The sequence below is a fragment of the Cavia porcellus genome, unplaced genomic scaffold (genome assembly GCF_034190915.1).
Source record: "Cavia porcellus strain 051 isolate PalLab524CR breed Dunkin Hartley unplaced genomic scaffold, mCavPor4.1 scaffold_21, whole genome shotgun sequence".
In the NCBI taxonomy this organism is placed as follows: Eukaryota; Metazoa; Chordata; class Mammalia; order Rodentia; family Caviidae; genus Cavia; species Cavia porcellus.
In genome coordinates this window covers 6,132,140-6,155,875 of record NW_026947504.1, presented here as the reverse complement: position 1 = coordinate 6,155,875, position 23,736 = coordinate 6,132,140, and the positions used below count along the sequence as shown (strand labels likewise).

The 23,736-nt window shown below is 42.3% G+C and overlaps 1 protein-coding gene and 1 long non-coding RNA gene across 3 annotated transcripts in view; one reads left to right on the top strand and one right to left on the bottom strand.

The window, feature by feature from the left end:
- Window positions 1-192, bottom strand: part of Ctnna1 (catenin alpha 1) — a 172,183-nt gene extending 171,991 nt beyond the window's left edge. Inside the window, exon 1 of the mRNA XM_003477407.5 lies at window positions 61-192. The gene's annotated coding sequence lies outside the window, so the exon portion shown is untranslated. The remainder of the gene's footprint in view (window positions 1-60) is intronic.
- A 47-nt stretch (window positions 193-239) lies between these two features.
- On the top strand, window positions 240-19,299 carry LOC134471897 (uncharacterized). Of its 2 annotated transcripts, none has more exons than XR_010041600.1 (2): window positions 240-1,555; window positions 12,209-19,299. It is a non-coding gene; the product is annotated as an uncharacterized LOC134471897 (long non-coding RNA). The 2 variants fall into 2 exon arrangements; XR_010041599.1 differs by having other exon boundaries at window positions 240-12,098.
- Window positions 19,300-23,736: the final 4,437 nt, after the last annotated feature.

The window sequence follows — 23,736 nt, the reverse complement described above, 5'->3', positions numbered from 1 at the left end:
CGAGGAGCGCCCCGCCGGGCTGGCCACCCCGCAGCCGCGCGGAGGGAGGTGCGAAGTTACCTGCGGTGAGCTGGGGGAGCGCAGCAGGAGTCCTGAGGCGCGGAGCCCAGAGCCGCCGCTTTGTGTCCCTTCGGGTCCGGCTCCGAGGAGGAAATGGGCCGCCCGGCGCCCCCGCCCCCCGCCCCGCGGCCCGGGCCCCGCCCGCCCTTCCCGGCACCTCCCTCCGGCGCGCTCTTCCCGGAGCCTCCCGCCGGCACTGCACCCGCGCCTCCAGGTCTCCGGACGCGCTCGCTCTGCCAGCACCCTCTCCCCGCAAGGCGAACCCTACCAAGCCAGGCCAGGACCCCAAAGAACCTCTCACTCTCCTCTTCCCACCCAGAGTTACTTCTCCCAAACCTTTGGGGTACGCGAACCGGGAGTGACCCACGGTGAGGGAGGGGCGGTGACTCCTAGAACAGCCGCGCGGGGGAGGGCCGTGGAGGGCAGGTGAGTCACTGCACAGGTGAGTCTCAGGGCGCGGCCCCGACAGACCCTGCCCCCCGCTCGACGCCCGCGGGTCGGGGCGAGGCGGCGCGAAGTCCTGGGCGTGCTGCCCTGAGCAATGGCACTGGTGTCACGGAGTCCCAGGCTCCCAGAAAAGTGCGCTAAGCCCACTCCCTACCTTTTCCAAAGGAGAAACTGAGGTCAGATAGAATATGCCACCATTCAGGGCAGAGTGAAAGAATCCGAGCCTCCTGACCCCTTGGGCTAGGGCTACAGCTCAGTTACTGTGTGCTTGGCCAGCATGAGCAAGGCCCAGCCCAATCCCCAGCACGGTCCTGGAAATCACCTACCTGTCCCATCACGCAACAGATGGCAAAACTGAAAGCCCTCCCAATCCAAAGCAGGAGTCACCCAACACAAATTCGAGGGACCTGACGTACCCCTACTTTCTAACCATTTAGGTAATTTTATTTACATCCTTCTTTCCTTCTTGCTGAATACTCATAAAACATACAAAACAAACCTTAAAAAAAAAAAGCATACTGGAGCCAGACATGGTGCATACCTCCATCCAGTCCCAGCCCCCAGGAGTCTAAAGCAGAAGAATCACTGATGGTGAGGTCAGCCTGGGCAACACAGTGAATTCAAGGCCAGTCCAAATTGCATAGGGAGACCCTGTCTCAAAAAAAGTACTGAAATTGAACTCAGGGGCCTTCACATTGAGCTACATTCCCAGCCTTTTTTTAAAATGTATTTTTCTACAGGATCTCATTAAAAACTGCTAATTTGCCTGGGCTGGGCTTAAATTTACTATCCTGCTTCAGCTTCCCAGAGTGCCTCCAAAGCCCTACCTTCGTGAGTCTATTGTAAAATCATCAGCCCTTGATCATTCTTCTCAAAACACGTCGTTCCTCATGGGCCTCCAGGACCCAGTCTTTAGGATTGTGCTTCAACCTCACTGGCTTTTAAGTCTCATTAAAGCATGCCTTCTCAATCCTCCTGGACTCTGTTGAAGCACTGGTTCTTCTTAAAGCATGCGCTGGGAATCCCTGACAACTTCTCTGGGAGAAAGGTAAGAGCTATTTGCATAATAATGAAGTATTACTTGCCTTTTCCACTACTGTTCTTTGGTGGGTGTAAATTAGAGTGTTCCACAAACTATATAATGTATGGTATGGCATCACATGGAGTATAAAAGCAGATTTGAGAATCCAGCCATCTTTTATTAAGCCAAACTTAGAGATAGGAAAAAGTGCAGGATAACACTTCTCCCTGAGTTTTATTCTTTTATTAAAAATTTTATCCTTCATTAAAGAAATATTGACAGATAAAACTTAGATAAGCTGGGCTAACAGTTTAGCTCAAAGGCATAAGTGCCTGCCTGGCAAATGTAGGGTCCTGAGTTGGATTCCCAAAACCAAAAAAAAAAAAATTACATAAGCAAGAGCTCCATGAGACCTTTAAAATTTTTCATAGTGTAAAATAATTTTAAGATTAAAAAAAAAAACTTAAGAACTACTACTAGAGTGTCCTGCAGGCCCACTCATTTTTCCGTTACCAAACTACTGATGATCTTATTTATTTAGTCTTTTGGCTATACATATGCTGATAGATTGAGATTTACATCTTAAACCTGACGCTTCTCCTCTATTCCAGCTCCCTACTTAGTATCTCTATTAGGATATCTAGTAAATAGTGAAACACCTTAAACTTCACATGTCTGTATGTCCAGAACTAACTTAATACCTCTGTCCAAACCTGCTGACTTCACAGGGTTTTGGTTTGTTTGTTTGATTGGTTGGTTTGATTCGGTTTGTTTGTTTTTTTAAACAGTGTCTTTACTATGTATTTCAGGCTAACTTGAACTCACTACATTGCCCTCTAGGAGATCCTCTGCCTAGCCTTATGATTATGGGGTTATAGGCATGTACCACCACTCCTAGCTTGATCTCACAGTTGTTTTTTGTTTTTTTCCTTAAATTAGTGACTCCATTCTTCAAAAACCTTGAAGTTATCCTTGACTATTTTGTTTCACTTACATTTTTTGCATCTGATTCCTTCAAAATATATTCAGAATCCAGTGACTTTTTAATTTCTCCATTATTATCATACTAAACTAAACCATCATCATTTCTGCCTGAATTTCATAGGAGGCACCTACTGATTTCCCTGTTTCTACCCTTGCCTCACTCAGTCTCACCTCAGTTCAGCAGCCTGAGTGCTCCTGTTAAAGCCTAAGTTGCAACACGTTGCCCCTATGCTGCCAAACCTCCAACAGCTCTCACTAAGAACAAAAGTGACATCCTTATAAGGGCCTGCAGCGCTCACTTCCCCCCACTACTTCTCTGACATAGTGACCTCCTTACTATTCTTGAAACAGCTCAGGCAGTCTCTTGCCTCAGGGCTTTTCCTTTCTGCCTGGAATTCTTTCCTCCTAATACCTTCCTGACTCACTCCCTTGCCTCTGGTAGGCCTTTGCTGAGCTGTCACTTTTTAGTGAGGCTTCCTCTTGCCCACAGTTTCTAAAAATTACAAACCCTGCCTCCGACCCCTCTCTTCCTTATTGATTTTTCTTCTTAGTGTGTATACCTTGACATAGAAAGTCATATTTGTCATACATATATATTTTAATGTATATATTGTATACAAAGCCACATATATTTAATTTTATAGTTCATTTCTTTTTTCAGTCTTCCTTCCATTAGCATTTGTGGAACATGCGGGCCACGTCTATTTTGTCTATTTTGTTCAAGAGGTCCCTGGTACCTAGACTAGTACTTATCACATAGCAGTGTCCTCAATAAATATTTGTTGAATCAATGCATAAGTGAGATCTAGAGAAGATGTCAATAAAGTAGACGGGTAGGAAAGGAATATGATTGTAGACCAATAAAATAAGCAAGGTTGAAGCTCCTGTGTCCCATTCCAGGAAAAAATGCCCTGTACTTTGAGAGCTAGCCAGCTTGGCAGAGGCCAGACTGGAGAGGACTTTGTAAGGCTAAAGCCTTTAGTGTGAGAGAAATGCTAAAGGCTAAAGACTTTAGTGTGAGAGAAATGGGAAGCCATGAGAGATTTTACACAAAAGGATGACATGATCATATTTTGATTTTTTAAAATTCGCTTTGAAAAAAAAGATAGTAAAGCAGTGCACGTAATATTCCATTTATGCTTAAATAATGAGCACATAACTGTTTCAAAGCCATTTCCTCATTGCAGCTGAACTGTGTGTATGTTTTGTTTTGTTTTATTTTGTTGCTTTTTGAGATATGGTCTCACTAACCTGAACTTACTATGTAGCCTCTTCTGTCCTCAAATTCACCTCCTGCCACACTGGAATACTTTTAAGATATGTCATTCTTTGTTCCATTGCTTCCCATCTCACTCTTGAGTAAAATCTTGTTGATCTTGCACAGTCAGACCACTCTCTGGGTTGTTATTGTGGTTGTTTTCCATGTTTTTACTCAAGCCCACCCTGAGGTCCAAGACATTCCGGTTAGTCATCAACCATCCACTTGACTCAAGGCCTTTGCATTTCCAGTTCCCTGTGCTTGGAATAGTCTTCCCCTGGTAACATCACTTCATTCAGATCTCTGGTCAAATGTCACCTTGTCCAAGAAGCTTTCCTGATCACTGTTGGTACAAACGCACCAGCTGCTACTTCCCTTTTCCCCTCCCCATTGTATTTTCTTACTTTACTCTTTGTAGCACTTACTGCCTTGACGTACTGTATGATTATTTACTTACCTATAGCCTATAGAATGAAAGTGTCGTGCTAGGTGCATGGCACATATCTGTAATCCCAACTACTTATGCGGCTAAGGCATAACAAGTTTGAGTCCAGCCTAGACAATTTAGACATTTAGCAAGACCTAATCTTAAAAAACAAACAAATTTAAAAACTAAGAATAAAAAGAGTGGAGAATATAGCTCAGTACAAAGGTCCTGGGTTCAATCCTCAACATCATTAAAGCAGATCTTTTCTCTCTGTTATAATAACTCTAGCACTTAGAATAGTGCCTCACAGGAAATGGGTACTTAATTTAATGAACGAATAGTTACAAGTCTGTAGAGATACACAGCAAAGTGTTACAGTGGTTGCTTGCAGGAAAGAGATTGAGAGGACTTTTATAGGATAGGTACATAGTGTAACAGATAGTACAGAATAGTAGTGAGGGTGAAAAGAAGTGGGTAGATTTGCAAGCTATGCAGAACAGAAGATCCTAGGCCTTGACAGAGGATTGGATGTAGAAATAGGGAAGAAGTCCAGGATGAATCCAAGGTTGCTAGTTCAATCAGTAGAGGAAGCAGCAGAGCTATTTATTTCTATTTACATAGAAAGTCCAAGAGATAAAACAGGTGGAAAATAATGCAGACAGCTAATTTTCAGTCATGTTTAGTTTCAGCATCCACCAAACATATAACAGGAGATCCTGTAGACAGGAGAATAACCAGATGTCAGCTCAGGAAAGGCTCTGAATGGAGCGAGAGATGTGAAAGTCAAAATACTGAGAGAAGGAGCAGCGAAAAGAGATGGAGGCCTAGGATCATGTGGTCTTGTCAGATTTTCTTAATTCTCTGCTGCTATAATTTAGTATTAGTGACTGAAACATAAAATATACCTTTAAAATATTAGCTAAGGACAGGGTGTGACTCACTAGTAGAGCACTTGTCTAGCATCCACAGGGATGAGGGTTCAGTTCCCAGCACTGACAAATGAACAAAAATTTTCAGAAAAAATGAAAAACCATAGACAGAGGGAAAAAAATCATAAAAGTATCATAAAACCATAACATCAGAATTGTCAAAAAAGATGAACTATCAGAAATCAGTTTAGAGATTTTTCCATATCATGGTGACCTCATTATTATTTACCTACAATATACTAGCAAATGGTTTTGCAGAGTACAAAGCACTTTTTCCTGAATGTTACTTCATTTGAGATACTCCTAAACCCTTAAGGAAGTGAGTAAAATCCCAGAACAATGAAGTCAAGGACTGACAAAGCATCTTGTAAGGAAAGCTGGGAAATCTTTACCTCTTGGTGTAGCCACAGAACATGAGCACTCCTCCCCGACTAGGCCCCATAGAAAACATCAAAGGGACTCTTGGTATAGCTTGGGGAGAGCTGACAAAGGAGACAGCAGAGCCAAGTGTATGACTACATTATGGTTAGCTGAGCCTGACGGCACTGGTTGCCTTTCAGCTCCTTTTCAGATGAGTGGGAGAAGAGCAGCAGGCCTTGCTACTCTAGGACTTTTGTTGTGTTAGCTTAGTAAACAGCAGGGCATTTCCATTCTCATACAGCTCAGTAATTCTCAACTCTGACTGCTCATAAGAATCACCTGGAGAGCTTTTCTAAAATATGATATCCAGAAACCATCTCCAGAGACTCAGATTCAGTTGTTCTTGAGGAGGGATTTAGCATTTTTAAAAATTTCCCTGGGTGGCTCTAATGTGTAGCCAGCATTCAGAGTCACTGATGCCTAGACTAAGCCTGAGCAGAAAACAAAATAAAGTCATATACATTCAGAATTTATTAATTTAGTTGCTCATACAATAATTGTTTTAATTTTTGATGACTCAAATAATATATTTACTGTCTTTGGTATATTAGGGCTAAGAGCTTCATATTTTATCAAAGCCATTCCATCACCCTTCAGTAGTTACTACTGTAACCTCATAAGAAAAAAAAGGCTTAGATCATTCTGGAAATACAAAATAGGGCTGGAACCCAGATCTCCCTGAGTCCAAAAGTGAGGAAGTGGGCATTTAGCTTAGTGGTAGTGTGAGGACTTGGGTTTGGTCTTTGGCAGAATAAAAAAAAAATCTATAGCCATGCCCGATTAGTCTCTGAAATGTCAATGATAAAAAAGAAAGAAAGAGAAAACTATTTTATAAAGCATATTCAAAATAGTTTTCATGTCAAGACTTTATTCATAATAAAAAAAAGACTTTATTCATGGAAGTAATTTAAATGCCTTGTAATGCTGTATTTATTTTGTCTTCATGCACAGCTTCTAGCAGGTGAAGTTCTTGAGGGGGTGGGCAGGATAGAAATTCAAGCACATCCCTTCCAGGAGAACTTTTCTAACAGGATGGCTTTGCCTTAACCAATGAGTTGAATTTTAAACAAAAAGAACCAAGCACAGTTCTTTGATACTTACAAAAGATGTGTGAGCTTCACTTTATTCATGTTATTCATCTTTCCTACAAAAACAGGAATCAAGATTTAGTTCTTAAAAATCAGTCAGCAGTGGGTGTTCGTGATTCTTTCTCCTTTGATATAATCAAAGATATATACATAAAAACAAACACTCCCCCTCCATTTCATGTTTATATTTGCGTTAATAACAGTGAGGAGAGAGAACTTGTAGGGGGAAAAGTTAAAGACTGTGACAACCTAGAAAAATTTTATATATATATATATATACAAATGTTATTTTAAGAGGTGAAGGAGGTAGAGGAAGGAAGTTATTTTTTCTTGTAAGTACCAGTGAGCTTTATTATGGAAACCTGGCTCTCTGTATTCACCATTCAAAATACTCTTTTTTGTCTCACATTTTCAAATTTTCATAGGGATCTGAAAAGGGCTATAAAGTAAGATTTGCTATATTATAATATAAATTGAATTAAATGAAGACACTTTAGATCTTAGATGTGTTGGTGGATGAATCACCTGTCTTCATTGTTTCTGTTGCCTGCCAATGTTTTGTTTTTGTTTCTTTAAATTCCAAGAAACTTGGAGAAAAAGAAAATCAGAGAGCTCCATGAGTTAGGAATCTTTATGTATCCTATGGGTCCCCCTATGGCTCTCTGAATAAAGGATTTAAACTGGAAGCCAGAGAGGCCTTTGTTTTTAGTTTATCTGTATTGAATTTGGCTGTGGGTTGGATGGAGTCAGGCAGGCCAAGTTGACTGTGGGATTTCTAGACACTATGAGCTCACAATGGAGTCTGGCAAAGTTTCATTCCATCCTGGCTCCCTCTATCAGCTCTTAGCAGGCCAGCTTTTTTTTTTTTTTTTTTTTTTTTTTAATTTCTTTAGTCACAATAAATTACCCTTATGTCTGCCTGGGAGTCTGGAAGGACCTGCCTACTGCCACAGAAGGCTATTATTGTATTCATTCATTCATCCTTTCATGTGCTCAATCAACACTACGGTGTCCCACACATTGTACTGAACCAAGAGATACAGTGGTGGGGAGCCTTCATGAAATTTAAGTTCAAGAGAGGAAGAAAGACAATAAATAGGTCACAAGTGAGCAGTATGATTTCAGAAAAGGGTCAATGGTTAGGAGATAGGAAGGAAGGGTACTCACTTAAATAGCTGAGCCAGAAAAGTCTTCATTGAGAAGCTGAGGCGGAACGACTGGAATGAGCCTTAGGCTGGGAGAGGAATAAGCCTGGCCTGTTCAAAGTGTGTGGAGGGCGGTAGTTGAGGATAAGAGTAGCTGTAAATGAGAGTGGAAGAAGTAGGGGTCAAATCATGTAAGACTTTGTAGGTGAGGAATTTGGATCTTTAGCTTAAGAGCAATGAGGGGACACCAGAGATACAGCTCAGAGGCACAGTACCTGCCTGGCAAGCAATTCCTGGTACCAAAACAAAACCAAAAAAGAGCAATGCAGGGGGAAGGGCAATGGGAAGCCCCATAGGATTAAACAGCAGAGTGAACGCAACCCAATCTGCAGTTTTAATTACTTTTTAGGGTCTCACTGTCCTTGAACTTGCTATGTAGCCCAGGTTGGCCTTAAAAGATCTTCCTGCCTCAGCATCCTGAGTACTGGGATTACATGTATGTCACCATGCCTGGCTTCTGATCTACATTTTTAAAAGGCTGCATTTTGATGTATAAAGAACGCAGTATAGCCCGGTGCAGTGGTGTGCACCTATAATCCCAGCTACTTAGAAGGCTGAGGTAGGAGGACTGCTTGAGCTGAGTTCAGGTCTGTTGTAGGAAATACAGGGTAGAGCCTATCTAGAATAAAAGAAAGAAGAAAGAAAGGGAAGAGAGGGGGAGGAAGAAGAGGACTAAGGGAACGTCATAATCCAAAGCCTGTCATCGTTCGTTCATTTATTCATGTACTCAGGGACATCACTGAGCCAGCATAAGGCCAGGGGTATATAGTTCCAGCCCACGAGACTGAGGCAAGACTTGAACCCAGGAGTTTGAGACCAGCCTGGGAAACACAGCAAGTGCCAAGCAATGGGTCAAGCATAGGGAAATCACAGTGAGAAAATGGTATTCCTCCTCACAAAGAGTTTAAAAAGTAGCTAGGTAAGCCAAGCGTGACGGCAGATCTTGTAATCCAAGCTGCTTGGGAAGTGAGGCAGGAGGGTCACAAGTTCAAGATCAGACTAGGCAACTTAGCAAGACCCTTTCTCAAAAAATAAAAAAAGGACTGGGGATGTAGTTCAGGAGGAGAGTGCTTGTTCATTTATTAGTCAGCTTTCTCATGACTGAGATATACCTAAAATCCATACTTTAAAGGGGGGAGAGGTATAAATAATTTAGCTCATGGCTTCAGGAGATTCAGGCCATGATTAGAAGGCTTCAAGGGAGAAACATCACAGCAAAAGACTGCGGAAGAGCAAAGATGCTTAGTTCATGGCAGCTGGGAAGCAGCACAGGGAACAGTGCCAGAAGATGAGGGATCAGAGAGACCACAAGGTCGTATCTCCATGACCTGCCCAGACGCATCCAGAAGTGCGCTTTGTTAATCCCTTGGTGGCTCATAAGCTGATCAAGTTGAAAGTCCACATTATCCATCACACCTAACATATGTGAGGCTCTGGTTTCAATCCCAGGTACTATGAAATAGAAATAAAACAAAGCAAACAAAATAATGTAAAATCTGGGCCCTTAAACTAAATTCTGTCATAGGGTTAACCTCCATATGTTATGGAAGCCCAAAGAAATTCATGTATTTAATAAATATTTATGTGCTAAGCTCTTGGGATACAATAGTAAACTAAACAGATGAGACCTATACCTTCATGATATTTACAGACTAATAGGGAAGACAGACATTAACAAAACACTCTCATGTACCTATCATTACCTATTGTGCTACGCGTTATGAAAGAAAAATAACATGAGAATGTATGAGAAGGGACTGTGTGATGATGGAAGCGGATTCCGAAAAGGTGTTTGAGCTGCACCTGAAAGATGAGCAGAAGGTAAGGAGTTAGGCAGGGTAAAGGGAGAGAAGGGAGGACGCTGCGGCCCACTGAGCTCCGATTCCAGCTCTGCGGATTAGGAAAGACTTCCTGACAACTAGGCTGTCCTGAAGAAGACGTAGAAGTTGTCCTGGTGAAGAGGAGTTGAACAGGAAGGAAAGACACCCCAGAACAACTGCAGAGCCCGTGCATGGACTGCAGAGAGGGGGCAAGTGGTTTGATGTAGCAGGATTACAGCGTGGGAAGATAGAGCATAGTCAAAGAAAATGGAAAAACGAGCAAGATTGAAATCATGTCATGGTAGGTATGGTGGCTCAGGCCTGTAAATCCTGACACTTAGGAGGCTGAGGCAGAAGGCTTGCAAGTTCAAATCCAGCCTGGGCTTCATAGAAGATGCAAGGTCAGTCCCAGGACTATACAGTAAGGCCCTATCTCAGGAAAAAAAAGAAGAAAAAAAACATCATGCTAAGATTTTGTTTTGAGTTTCATTCTGAGAGGCAGCAAGGATCTGCTAAACAATTTTTTAAATTTATGTATTTATTTGGTACCAGGGATTGAATTCATGACCTCACATTTGCCAAACAGGCATTTACACCTGCTGAGCTAAACCCCCGGCCCTGCTAAACAATTTTAAACAGGACACTGCCTGGACAATTAGACCATCAGGAGCTGCTTGAGCCCTACAATGTGCCACACTTTGTCGAGAAAAGTGGGTTCTACTGAAAATGCCCATGATGCTCTCTGTGAAAGCCTATTGGGATTTTCTGGGCTAAACAAGGACCAGAGTAGCAAATGACTATAGCCACTCCATTACTGCTTCTTTCCCGTGGACCAGCAGGAGCCGTGAATTCAGAAGGCATCTGCTTTTGATCCCTAGCAGAAAGAAGAAGGAGGAAGATGAGGAGAAGAGAAAGATGAAGGAGAAAGGGAAGAAAGGAAAGGGAAAGAGGAAGGAGGGGCAAGGGGGAAGGCTTCTGCTTGTTATCCTGAGCACTGGCTCCTTAATGCCCCCAGGACTGACACCCCAGGAACTCCAGGTTTCCTTTGCCTAGTAGACCATTGCTAGACCATTAGTAGACCTATACTAGACCATTATCTAGCATACAGGACAAAGTCCCTTTAGATATCAATAGCTTATTCTTTCTCATTCATTCGTGCAAGATATGGCTGACACTCCCGCACCCTGCCAATTCCTGTCATTTGCTCCCAACAGTCTCACCTTCTCTTGAAACTTTCAACCAAGTGCCTGGCTCTCCCATACTGAGAGCAGCTCCTGTACTTCCTAAACTTGTGAGAGTGAGAAGTACAGGAGCCTGTATGAGAGGCCTTAGGCTTAGAGGTGGGAGAAAAGGTAGCCTGTGTCTCCACTGAGGCTAAGGCTCAGGATACCGCTGTGAGATTCCTAAATTTAAATATATTCTAGGCCTGTGGTTTCCTGTCTTGGAAGAACATCCTATGGTTACAAGACAGTTCAAAACAATTTAGCCTGTTCTACAGATTCTTTGGGATCTCTTTCTTTTCACCAGCTGCCCCCTAATCCTGGGGAGCTTTCTTTCCCTAGATCTGCCTATGGTTGCATCCTTTTAACATTCAGGTTTCAACTCAAATGTTACCTCCTCAAAATCCCCTTCCTGACTACTCATCTAAGGTATCTGAATAGTTACTCTCTATTCTATCACTCTTGTATATTTTCTTCATAACACTTGTCATCATTCATAATTGTTTGTCTACTTGCTTATGATTGCTGTTCACCCTCTAGGATGTGATTTCATAGCAGGGACCTTGTCTGTCTTGTTCACTGTTTATCTCAGAACCTAGAACAATGGTCAGCACAGAGTAGGTAGTGAGTAAATAATGAACAAACGGGCCTTGCCTCTTTTTCCAGCCTCATCCCATCCTGATTCTATACTTACTCTGTGAGCGTAAGTGGGATAGAGGTTCATGGAGGTCTTCAGATCTGCCTTGCTAATCAGAGCCCCTAATTCCTTCACTCTGGACCATCTTTCCTTTCTCCCAACTATCCATCATTTTGCTCCAATATTTATTCTCCCTTTTATTACAGACTCTGAAATACTCCCAGAAATATTCAACCCTGATACATACTCTGTCCAGACTCATCTCTCTGTGTGGTAATGGCACATCCACCTGACACCTACCCCACCTTCTGTTAGCTCCAAAAGGAGACTACTCATTCACCTCCTCATCCCTAGCATGCAGCACAGTAACCAGCACACTGCAGGTAACTTCACTAATGTTTGTTGATTGACCAGACAGAATGATGCAGTTCAGAGAAATGTGAATTGGAAACTACTCATTTTTATGGCAGTGATAGGAAGGGTTGTTATGAATATGAACTTAAGCACAGAAGCCCCCTTTCCTATAGGCTACAGCAGGAAAACAACACCATTATTAAATTCCAGTAACTAACATCACCAGAGGTGAGTGTGGCCAACAATCCCAGCTTCTTGCTACCTATGTACTCCCATGTGGAAAGAACAGTTAATTCATGGGTGAATTACAGGAGCCTTGTCATTATCACCTCTGGCAGGATCAAGAGGTCTAGAGAAGTGCCCACAAGTTTGTGCAGTGCTCGCCACTCCACAAGCACATTCTCAACGCTCATCGTTGGAAGCCAAGGACAAGGAAAGTGTTTTCACCTTATTTGTGACTCTCAGAGAGATTGGTGCCCAAGGCGGCACCAGCAGGAGTGAACTGCTGTGTAGCTGCACCTTTATTCTGCTACTTGGAAGCCCTTAACGTGCTCATCCAACCTTCAGTTGCTAAGCTCCTAGAAGTCTCTATAATTATTGTTGTCTAAAATAAAGAACAGCAGAATATATAATTAGTTGCTTTTAATAAAACCATTTGTGAAGATGCTGATGATGATAGCAATTTTGATAATGATGATGATGACACTATCCCTGAAGGCAAGGAGGAGAGAACCCTTACCTTAGAATGGAGCCAGGGCTAGTATTACAGGAAAAGGGCTGATCAGGATGTAGCATTGCCTAGCACCTGAGCTGGACCCCCGAGTGGGACCACCTGTGACCTTCTCAGAGTGCCACTTCTCACTGGCTGTTTGGCCTTGCCAAACCTGATTTCTTCTCTCTAGGTGAAAAAACTACTCACTGAAACCTAGGGGTGGTTGGGAGGCTCTGTTCAAATAATGTCTCCAAAGCATTATTATAGTATCTGTATCACAATAAATGCTAAGCTATTTTTTTTTTTTGAGACAAGGCCTCACTATGTAGTTCAAGCTGGCCTTCAACTCACTATGTATCCCAAGCTGACCTCAAACTCACAACAATCCTCCTGCCTCAGCCTCCCAAATGCTAGAATTACAGACATGAGCTACCACATGCAGGTCAGATTATTACATATAGCATATCTTATGACGGGCTATGTTCTACATATTTCACATATATCACTTATATTGTAACCGTATAAGGCAGGTGCTAACATCATCTCTGTTTTATATTGGGAAAAAAAAAACTAAGACAGAGGAAAATTAAATAATTTGGCTATGATTTCAGAAAGCACCAGAGCTGGGTGCTGAACACAGGGTAGTCTGAGTCCAGAGCCTGACCTCCTAACCATTACATGACACGGCTATGACTGCTATGGGCATACACTGCTCAGAACCTTGTGGGGAGCAGAGCTGGCTGATCTTGGGATTCACCACAGAACTCGCATAATTCTATTCTTCCCCTGAGTCACCCCAGTCACAGGCTCAGGACTAGAATTAAACCATTCCTGCCCAACACAGGACTCCTCTAATGAGCCACTGATATGAAACACACAATAACATAAAATCAACTATATAATCACTTTTCAGTGGCATTAAACACATTCAAATAGCTGGCATTAAACATATTCAAATAGCACCACAACCACCCATCTCCATCTTCCCAAACTGAAACTCCCAATCCATTAAATAATAATCCCTCCACTATCTATTACCACGCCATTCCCTGGAAACTAGCATTCTACTTGTTTTTCATAAACTTGTCCAATCTCGGTGACTCAAATAAGTGGAATCATTTGTTCTTTTGTGACTGCTTAATTTCACTAAGCATAATATCTTCAGAGTTTATTCAAGTTGCAGCAAGTTTCAGAACTTCCTTCTTCTCTAAAGGAAAATAATATTCCATGGTGTATATAGACTACTTTCTGTTTGTTCATTCATTTGATGGGCAACCTTTGCTCAGGGACTCTCAATCAGATTGGCTAAGATGATTTCAGAACTACACCTTAGTCTGAAAGTCTTCCTACCAGTCCATCCTCACTCTGTTTCCAAGTTGTCAGACCTGCATGACAGTTTGACATGGCTCACCCCCTTCTGCTGAATCTCTCCCTCTAGTTTTCCAAGTAATACCTTGCAAGCCTAATCTCATCTTGCTGTTTGTTTGTCAGAGAAGCACACTGCTACAACAGCCTCTTAGGAAACGTTATTTTTTATTATTTCTTGGAAAGAAGAAGATGTATTTAAGGCAAATTTACAAAAACGATTTAGAATAAATTTCTTTCGATATATATATGTATATATTGAAAGACATTTCACTATATGTATAGAAGAATTAGAAAACACAGATAAGTAAAAAAGAGAGAAATAATTCCCCTGCTACTCCACTACCCTGAATGATTTTCAGTCATCACTATTTTCATTTTGAGGTATATCTGTCTAGATTTTTATGTCTATTTATGCAGTATCACATTCTTTTTTAGGAAACCAGCTTCTCCCTTAAGATGAATTGGATGGAATTGACTCTGCTGAGCTTACATTCCAAGCTTAACTTAATTTAGGAACACAGTCATTCATACATTCATTTAAAAAATATTTATTGAGCACACAGAATATAAGACAGATACAACTCTTGCCAGTCGAAAGTGTACAGTCTAGTAGATACTAGAGACATAATTCTAGTGAATTACAGTACACTGCTCTGCAGACCGAGCACGGCCACCCAGTATAAAATGGTTTCTTAATGAGAGTAGTATTTAAATCAAGTGGTATTTAAGTTGTGAGAAAAAACAAGGAGTTAACCAAACAACAGAGAAAGATTTCAAGAGACATCATTAGGCTAGTACCTATCCAAAAGGGACCATATATAAAAGATTTGGTTGCCTATAGAGCAGAGATGACTGTTCACAACCACCAAAGAGGGGCTGGCGATTTAGCTCAGCAGCATAAGCACCTGCCTTGCAAGCAGGCAGTTGTGAGTTTGATCCCTGGTACCGATGAAAAAAAGGAAAAACACAACCACCAAAGAAAATAAATGACTCTGTGTGTGTGTGTGTGTGTGTGTGTGTGTGTGTGTGCGTGCACGCACACGCCACTCAGCTTGAGCAAAAGATAAGATCTTAAGCATTCAAGGGTTCTTGAACAAATTATTAGTGGAGAAAGTAGATACTCAGGCACCTACCAGAGGAGAGGAACTAATTGGTTTTTAACATTGGCTTGGAAATATTGGTTAAGGATTAAGATCTCTGTGGTTAAGAATGGCTGCATTTCCATTGCTATAAAGTCTATAGGTCTAAGACACCACCAGATATCAAGAAGACACTCAGGAGCTTGGGCTATGGCTCCACAGTACAGACCTTCCCTAGCAAACACAAGGCCCTGGGTTTGATCTCTACCACCATCATCACAAGAAGACCCTTTGTTGTGACTGGTACCCATATCTTCATGAGTTTTCAGCCTGAAGAGGCCTTTCACAACAGGAAGACATCTGGATAATCCCAAGCCATTTGGCATCATCCCCAAGCCATCTCTTCTTAGGTGTGTAATTTGTTCAACACAAAATTTGGAGCTTAGAGTCTCACACGTGATGCAGGAAAAAATATGAAAGCTCAGCCTTTTCCCAAGTCAACCTCAGTTATTTATTCTTACCAGCCCTGCCCATCATAATTTCTAAGAGCAGGCTATAAATCAGCAGGAAGTAAGTATTGTTTTGACTAATGTTTGTATATTTATTCATTTATTGGCTGTGCCTTGTATATACTCTACTACTGAGCTACACTTCCAGGAACACTTTTTTTTTTTCCTAATTGGCAGCAGCTGACATCTTATTTCCTGACTCCTATAATTCTTGTTGGTCAAGTTCTATTTTAACAGATGGATATAAATAAAATCATTCAATGAGGTAATAACAAGAGGTCCCTACATGCTGCATGAGCACCAACATCTCATTAAATGTGAGTATCTGTACAGTGTAACCTGTTTTTTTTGTTTTTTGTTTTTTAAGAGGTAGACAACCACAGTGCTGTATTTTTAGATACGTCAGTGAGGCAGGCACCCACACATGCCACCACATTCCTCTTAACAATAAAGACAGCTCTTCTCTTCTCTTCTCTTCTCTTCTCTTCTCTTCTCTTCTCTGGCTCAGAGGAGACAGGGCTGTGATGACCTGGCAGTTTTTCTTCAGTGTCACCTTTTTTACAATCAGCAAGCCCTCCACTCTCATCTCTAAATTCAGTGCTTAGCACAGCAGTTGACAGCAAGTAGCATAGGAAATCCAGGCCCATTGCTGGTCAGTGAGGCCTTAGCAACAAGATGGACAGCAGCACCTCTAGCCCTGGTAGCTGGACCCTCAGAAGCAGACAACTAAAAGACCAGTAATACCCAGGGATATGTAAATGATGCCCCAAGGAGAGATGTCACCACCTTCCCTAGAGACAGGCATGCATGAGGGTCGTCACGGGGTAGGCGAACACTCACTAGTCTTCACAGCCAATTTGGCAGTCAGGATAAAAATATAACACCAGCGCATCATTTTCCAAAATTAAGGGCGATGCTATAGCAAATGTATGCAGATGTATACAGACACAGATGGGAACAAATGTATTTAATTGTAAATGAGTCAGAACGGAGCAAATGAGATTTCCCTTATATTTGGGTTCCAAAAATTACAGAAAAAATGTGCCTGAGGCAGAAACAAACCAAAATCATAAAAGGGTGGGGGATACAGTGGGGTGGGAGTTGTTTGTAGAGGCAGAAGCCTCAAGGGAAAAAAACCTTTGGCATCCAGAGGCTAAGATGGCTTTGGTCCTCTCTGGGAGTTATAAAAATGTCCTAGCTCCAAAGAACCAGATTCCAGTGGCACTAGATGGCTGAAGTGCTAATGGAGTGGACACAGGAACATGTGAGCAGGACTCAAGTACCTTGGCTTCATCCAGCCCGTAGATACCCAAGAAAATAAAGAAAAGTCTTTAATGGGAGAGGGGCAAGCCAAAAGCTAACTTTTGTATTCTCAAGAAACAAGCTGAGGCAGAGAGACAGACAGAAGAGAGGGAGGAATGTCTTTGCCCAGCTCCATATAACCAGAGAAGGGGCCAGAGAGAGACAAAGGAATAACAAAAGAATAGGGTGTGTTTGGGACCATCATTTCTCTTAACATCTTCAAGGAATTGCCAGGCTCTTGGTACACATTCAGAAAATACTGGAAGAAGGGAAGGATGGAAAGAACAATATGTCGTTCTCCAAGTCCCTCCCATTTTGTGGGATGAAGAACCATTGCAGCATTGCAGCAAATTGCCCAAGTGAGAAAGAAATAGCTTCCCTCAGGGTCAGGTCAGATGAGTAAGGCGGTGTAACACATACACCCCGCTGACCTCCTCCCTTGTAAGCTCAGGCCCTCCAACGGCAGCATTCTGGACAACACGTATCTACCTCTTCTGACTGAGCAATTGCAACTTGTCCCTCAGAGAACAAAAAAACAATGGTTTCAACCTAGTAGAGTGACTGGAAATCTCCAGGGACAACAATGCAAAATGCAAGTCAGAAAACTGTGCATGTGGGTAACTTCCAGGGCCTGCACCTCATGGGCATTTAATAATGAATGTGTGAATGCAGCCATGTGGAAATGAGGGAACACAACAAACTCTCCCCACCCAAAATAGGTCTCTGTGATTTGGGCCTTTCCCTTGCCCTCCCTGGACTGTTTCCTCTGTGTACCAACGGCTCTCTCTCTCTGCCTCTCAGTCTGGAGAAGCAGCAAACCCAGCCTTTTTCCTCTGATCCAGCTTCCCTGGCTGGTGAATTCCAGGAAGCCACAAAGTACAAACAAAGCCTGCTCCTGGAGGAAAAGGCTGGGGAGCTTTTATCCCCAGCCAACCCTGCATACTTTGGGTGATCACATGTGTTGCCCTAGTCTTATCTCTCCAGAAGGCCCAGAGGGCTGTGTTTGCTTGGCTGACATCTGGATGTAAGGCCACCACCCACCTTGACCTCTGTATTCAGCTGCTAGAAATTGTATATGTGTGCCTGATATTCTGCAGATGGACATAGGAGAAGTCTAAGTGTTCTGAGTGCCACACACCTGGAGCAGCACAAGGTTTAATGCTGAGGGTCCTTTGAGCAACCCCTTCAGGGGCCCAGTTTGCCAGTTACCAGTGGATAATGAGAGGAGTGTGGCAGGATGTGTCACAACTGTAGCATCTACCAAACTCGATAATTAATTGGAAGGCAGATTTGATAAGATGGAGAAAAAAGAGAGAGAAAAATCTCTGACAGTATAAGCAATAGAGCTGACCACGTGAGGGAAAAGCATCTAGTGGAAGCGTCAGTTCGATGCTAAGATCTGGAGAAGCAGCCCTACTCGATCATCTCCAAGCAAGAACTAAAAACCAACACTGCGCTTGTGTTTGCTAAGAGCTGTCTTTGTTTGAGTTCCTTGAAACAGATCCTGCAAAGGGACTTTAGTACAAATAGTTTATTCATAAAGTGATTCCAGGAGACACTCACAGGGGTGCGAGGAAGTAGAAAAAGAAAGGAAGGAAACCACTAATGGTGTTTTGTTAAGCTATTATATGGAAAATCGGAGCCCAGATCTGATGGGGAACTGTGGAAGACAATGGAGAACATACAGAGGGTTATCCTAACCAATGAGGGAGGAAGCTGCAGTATTCACTCACACACACACACACACACACACACACCCCATTGGTTGAGAAATGCTTCCTGGCTGAGTCATTAACTCTTCTGACACCCCCTTTTCTTGTTTAGAGGCCATGAAGTTTCCTGTGGCTAGAGCAAAACTGTCAGCAGAGACCCAGGCTGGAGAGAGTATTCTGTGTGGGCAGAGATGAGGACTGAGCGATTGGAGCAGAACAACATCTGCTAAGATGCCTGGAGCCTTCCAAACAATATCTTGGGCAAATTTGAAGGGATTTTCTATGCTTTAAAACTAAACAATCTCCCCCTGTATCTCCTGTTTTCCTCAAAGTATCAAGGCAATACAAAGCACCCACACTATCCCTCCTTTCACTTGTTCCTGTTGCTTTTAAATGCCCTTTTTTGTCATTGGAAAATGGCTTTGAATGTCCAGGAAATGTTCTTGCCCTAGTATAAATTACTATACAATTATGGTGGTGGTCTAACGTGGCGGAAGGCCAAAGCAGGGCCCCTTAGCACTCCCCGCTGCTTCTTCGGCCCTAATTGCAACTCCCTTTCCTGTTTGCACGCACAAAGTATTCCAATCAGTTCCTCACACGTTATCAGTTTCCATCCCATGCACCACTTCTGATCAGAGGCCATATAGCCCTCTGCCTTTCTGTGTCTGGTGGAAGGAGACAGTCTAGCTGCCATGGGTTGTGTGTTCCTTTCCACGTCCTCAACTTAATAAACCTGTTCGTTGTGTACTTTTATTTCCCTATTACGCCATAATACTCTATCAGTCCACCATTTGTTTTTCCTTTGCTGTGGACTTGAATTGTTTTCCTTCCACCTGACCTTTTTAAGAACATGTACCACTTCTTCCAATACTTTGCTCAGTCTTTGTTCTGCACCAGTTACACTCTGAGTGATGAGCAGGAATTCCAGGCAGAGGAAGCCACAGAGAACAGCACAGAAACAGGCGTGCTCTGCCCAGCGTCTTCCTGTCACCACGACACAAAGCTCAAGCGCCTGAGTGTGGCACTAAGTAACTTAACCCAATTTATCATTTTTGCCATCCACTTCTGATTTCTCCTACAGATTTAACTAATTGAACAACATTAATCAATGGTTTATTATACACTAGACATGGGCCAGGCAACAGAGGAACACCAGTGAACAAGACACAGTGGCACAGCTCCTGTTCTCAAAGAGGTTACAGCCCCTCAGGGTAGAGACTTCTCTAAAGACTGCCCTTTTCTGAAGAAGAAAGCTTTCAGGAGCCCAGAGCCACCAACCCTCCTCTTCTGAGCGCCCCTCGCCCTCTAAGGGACCAGCATCCAATAATCACTGCTCCTGGTAGTCATATCTCGTGTAGTTCCTTCCTTTACTATGTCAACTTGGTTTTTGTGGCCAAGAGAATAGAGCAGAAGTGATGCTTGCCACTTTTAAGACACTATTTTTTGTCTTTTTCTTTTTTATCAGTACCGGGGATCGAACTCACGACTGCCTGCTTGCAAGGCAGGTGCTTATGCTGCTGAGCTAAATCCCCAGCCCCTAATCACTATTTTTTGGTTTTTGGTTTTTTTGTATCAGGAATCAAACTCAGGAACTTGTACTTGCCAGGCCCTGCTTAATGCCGCTGAGCTACATCTCTGGCCCCTTGAATCACCTCTGAGATTAGGTTCTAAAAGATTCTCTCTCTCTCTCTCTCTCTCTCTCTCTCTCTCTCTCTCTCTCTCTCCCCCTCCCTCTTCTCCCTCCCTCCCTCCTTCTCTCCCTCTCCCTGTCTCTATCATTTTCTCTGGGATTCAGTTACTAAGTCATAATCACCTCTGTGCAGAAACCGAGACTTCCACAAACCAGATCACACCATGACTCATTTTAGAAGTGACTCCTCAAGGCCCAGGCAAGCCTTCAGATGATTGCAGACCCATGCAATGCAACCTCAGGGTGGAACTTTTTTTTAAAGCTGCTACGTTTGGGGATAATTCTTTTTACAGTAACAGATAATCACTGTATCACCTTTCACCCGCTAACTTCCCCCTCAACATCCAGGGCCCCTCTGCTTGTTTAATGGGGTTCACATTGTCCATGTGCTCACCAGCATCTCTTGGTGGGCCCAACAAACAGCGTTACAATATGGTTCTGAAGCTTCTTTCAAAGCTCAGCATTGGCAGAAACACTGTGCTATTCTTTCCCTTGGCAGTTTTTTCCTTAATTTATGTTTCTTTATACAACTGAAAGAAAAAAAGAAGCCATAATTTCCTGATTCATTTGCACTTGCCCCTTCCCTATGGCTTTGTGAGCCTGACATGATGCAGGAGAGTTTATTCTCTGAGTCCCTTAAAGCTCCCCTAGTACAAAAGAAGTTAGCTTGCCAAGAATGAATGGAATTTGGGCCTCCAAAGGTTGGAATTGGATTTTAAATCTGGAATTTGTGTTCTCTGAGTGGGCTCCAAACCTGGCAGCTTTCTTACCTTCCTCTGATTCAGCCTGTCTGCCTCATTGGATTGCTTTTTTCATCAGAGCTATACAAACACTTCCTAGGGCAGTTTTCCCAGAGGACATGATGGAAATGTGCACCAAGTACTGAATTATTTGAATGCCATCTCACAGAATTGTGCATGCTTAAATTGAATCACAGCACTGGACTCTCAGTAGAGGGTCAACTCTCTGGATCTTGGATTTCTCTTTTTTGTTTTTATCCTCAAAAGCATCCAAAAATTGCTAAGAGACCTTAAACTGTCTATGTACCCCAGAGCACTATCCTGGGACTGAGGAATCATTTCTCCTGACTTTGTGATAGTGTAGAGTAGGAGATAAGATTTTTTTTAAAAAGTAGTTTTACTTACTTTAGGCAAATTTGATTTGTTCCTGTCTTTTGAAGTAACTATAAATTGTTCTGAACGACCTGAAGGATTTGGGAGGATATACACTATCAAGCCCCTCCTATGATTGTTTTTTTTTTTTTTTTTTCATTCATTCTTTACAAAACCCAGGAGAAGACGGAATTAACAGATTGTTTGTTTGTTTGTTTGCCTTTTTTTTTCTAGTACTAGGGATTGAATTCAAATTCAACTAGTGCTAAGCTATATCCACAGTCCTTTTTAAAATTTTTCATTTTGAAGCAGGGTTTCCCTAAATTCTCCAGGCTAGCCTCCAATTCATGATCTTTCTTCTTCAAAGGACTAAGTAGCTGGGAGTAAAGGCATGTTCCACCAATTCTGGTTGATGACAGCTTTAAAGCATGACTTCATACTCCTTGATTCTCTTCTCACCAAGTGGTAGGGTCTATTCTATGTTCTGATCCTTAAATATAGGCAGATGGTGACTTCTCTAATCATGGAATATGGAGGAAATGTTACTGTGAGGTTCCCAAACTGTGAGTCCCTACCCTGTTGGCTGTCAGAGTCACTGTTAGAGCCCAGAGTTACCATATAAACAGTCATATAGGCCACCATGCTGCAAAGAAGCCCATGCCATTTTGAGAGGAAAAGGTGTGTTTGTTGACACTAGTTTCTATTCCTCCTAGTCCAGGCACTAGATATGTAAGTAGAAAAGCCTCTAGATAATTTCAATCATTAAAGTTACCCATTTGTATGTCATCTTAATGTAGGAAAAATATAAGACCCAACCCATTAGATGTCAAATGTGCTGAGTTTGTAATTCCACAACATTGAGGAATGAAGTTGTGAGCCAAAGGAAGAATTTAGGAGAGTTTTATTGGAAATAAAGAGATAAAAAATAGCTCCTGAATTTCCAGAGGGGATTCCAAATGGGGCTCTTTGTTAGGGGTATTTTATACAGCAAAATCATATGGTGTGTACAACATGGGTCAAACTGCCATCAGCCTACAGGGTTACAAGTATAGCTGCTTAGCTAACATTGATCCAATAGGAAAGTGAGTCACATAGCAAAGGTACATGAAGAGATCGAAGGCATTTTTGGGAAGGGATGGCTCCAGATTCTTTGGTCATACGCCTGCGAATTGATGCCTGTCTTCTATCTGGAATTATTGCACCAGGTGGTGCTAATTATAATATAATCTCAAGTTGTTGTTTATCCCTTAGGGAGGCATGTAGGCCTGGCCTTTCCATCTTTATCTTGATCCCTGGGCCTTCTTCAGATGTACCTTAGGTCATAATTCTGATGTCTTTATTTTGTAATGACTTTTGAGTGCTCAGTCTGTCTCTGACTGTATATTAATTTTTATCTAACTTAGCTGCCTGTAATATTATTAGCTAAAGGCTCAGACATCATGACTCAGAAACAACCTGCATCATTACTTTCTCATCTCTGGGACAAAATACTATACCTGATACCCACAATTTAAAGGAAAAGAGGTTTATTTATGGGTTATGGTTTCAGTGGGTTCAGTTTATGGTTGGCTGGCTCCAAGGTACAAATGCAGAAGAACATGGTAGAAGAAAGCTTCTCAACTATGGCAGCCAGGAAGTAGCGAAAGAGAAAGGAACCTGAGACAAGAGCATGCCCTTCTGTGTCATTCCTTCAGTGACTCACCTCTTCCAATTAGGTCTTGCCACCTAACAGCACACTGAACTATGAAGTCATCAATGAATTAATCCAGTGATGAGTATAGTGCTCTCATGATCGTATCACTTTTTAAAGTATATGAGACACTTGGGAACATTTTAGATCTAAACCATAATATTCTGTCCCTTACCCCCAAAAGGCTCATGTCCATCTCATTATTCAAAATGTTTTCTGTCCATCTCCAAGAGTCGCCAGAGTCTCAACAGATTCAGCATTGGTCAAAAGTCTAAATCCAAAGTCTTCTCTGAGACTTAAGACAGACTCATAGTTGTGAATCCCTATAAAAATAAAAAATAAGTTAAATATTCCCAACACATGACAGTGGCACATTATCATTCTGAAAGGGAGCAATATGGAGATAGAAAGGAATAAAACCAAAGTAAGAACAAATCCCTAACAGGGCACACATTAATTCTCATAGCTTCATGTCCAGCATCTGGGGCACATGGTGAGATGTGAGTTTAAGTTAGTAGGTGATTAAAAAATGATCCAAACTCAGGTCATTTAAATATAAAACCCCTCCTTTTTCCGCTAGAGATTCAGTCAGGGATGAGATGAAAGAACTAGCTGGATAGGGGCAGGGGATCATACAGTTAACAATTCTTATCTGTAACCATATTACAATTGAACCATACTACAGCACAAGA